Source organism: Solanum stenotomum, chromosome 2 (assembly GCF_019186545.1).
Source record: "Solanum stenotomum isolate F172 chromosome 2, ASM1918654v1, whole genome shotgun sequence".
Classification (NCBI taxonomy): Eukaryota; Viridiplantae; Streptophyta; class Magnoliopsida; order Solanales; family Solanaceae; genus Solanum; species Solanum stenotomum.
This window is the reverse complement of record NC_064283.1, coordinates 71,891,142-71,892,970: the sequence shown is the minus strand read 5'-3', so window position 1 is coordinate 71,892,970 and position 1,829 is coordinate 71,891,142.

Sequence of the window (1,829 nt, the reverse complement as noted above, 5' to 3'; positions counted from 1 at the left end):
AACATGGGACTTGACGTATCATTCTATTTAGATGATCACGTAAGATTAGGCTAGTGGATCCACTAAGCAAAAGTAAGGTCCTATATCGATGGCAAGGTATAGGATGGTCCTTGGCAACGTGAGGTAAAACGTTGTATCATCACTAAGGCTCGTAGTGGTGGTTGTCGGTTAAAGAACCTCCCACAAAGCTATATTATGTTTATAAAAGAAAAGTCGAGTTTGTTATCATTTTATCCTTAACGATCTAAGTTGTTTACATTCTTTTACAAGTTTTATATGTATGGCTTGTGTCTCATTGCTTTACTTTGAGTCCAGTTATCTATATGAGTTGTTCAGAGTCAAGGTAAGTGATCTCTTGTTCTCCTTTCAAGTTTAAGTTGGGGGTTCAGCTTTTCCAGCTCACATACTCGTACATTCCATGTACTGATGTCAGTTGGCCTTCATCGTTTCATGATGCAGATTCAGGTATCCCAGATCAGCAGCCTGCACGTCGTTGATCCAGCGGAGCACTCCAGAGTCAGTGGTGAGCCTCCTTGCATTTCGGAGGGCTCAATTATTGAGTGTTCTTAGTTTTGATATTTTTTTTTATTAGGATGTTGCGGGGTCTGTCCCAACATCCATCTTAGTATTTTTAGAGGCTTCATAGACAGACAGTCAGTCAGCTAGTTTTGAGTCTCTTAACTATGTATTTATGTAAATATCCTATTTTGAGATTCGGGTTGCCTTAGGGCCAGATTTTATAAGTTAAGTTGTTTTGAAATATTGCATTGCTTTGAGTTATTCTGTTGAGTTAGGTTTCCGCTGAGTTAAGAAAGCCAGGCCAAGGGTTCTCTTGGGGCCAGCAATGGTCTCTGAGTGCCGGTCCCGCCCAGGGTGTAGGCTCGGGGCGTGACACATATGTAGAGATATGAGCGCATTAAAATTAGAATATACGACAACAAAGTGAATTTCGCTTAATAAGGGCTCCTTTTTCTATTTATTTCTCTCCCAATCTCTCTCTCTCTCTCTCTCTCTCTCTCTCTCTCTCTCTCTCTATCCCCCCCCTTCCCTCTCCTTATCTCTATCCCTCCACTTCTTCTACTTGTTGGTTGGAGTCAATCATCGTAGATCCCCCTTTACTTCTTTCGATCTATCTCTTTCATCTTTTATCGCTTTGTGTATGTGTGTGATTTACATCTGCGAAGCAACATGTACGATAAAATGAAACCCTTTTTTACGATGAATTTTGGGGTGACCTAGTTCCTTCGATCCACCCACTTGATGAGCTTTGATAATTTTTACATCGTCTGATCATTCCTCATCATCTGGACGGCCCTCGATTACACCCAGGTTCTATCGTTCTTGTTTTGATATTTTATTTTGATATGTTGTTACTCTTGCATAGTTATTTAAGTATTCTTGTTGTATTGTTTGATGTTTCTATTAGATATTCTGAATTAAATTGCATCGAATTGATTGTACATGGAGTGCAAGTTCAGTGATAACCCTTGAGGTGGAAATGAAAGTGAAAATTAATGCACTAGTCAGAAGATTAATGCACTAGTCATACTCAAGATTTTAAATATCTTCGGTCTATAATTTAAGAAGACAGGTTTATTGATGATGATGTCACACACCGTATTGGAATGGGGTGGATAAAATGAGGGTTCACCTCTAGTATACTCTGCAATAGAAATATGTCACTAAGGCTTAAAGCTAAGTTATATAGTGTAGCGGTTAGACTAACACTATCGTATGAGGCAGATGAAGGCAGTGGAAATGAAAATGCTCAAATGAATATGTGGGCATACTAGGAGAGATATGATTAGAATGAAGTTATACTACACAAG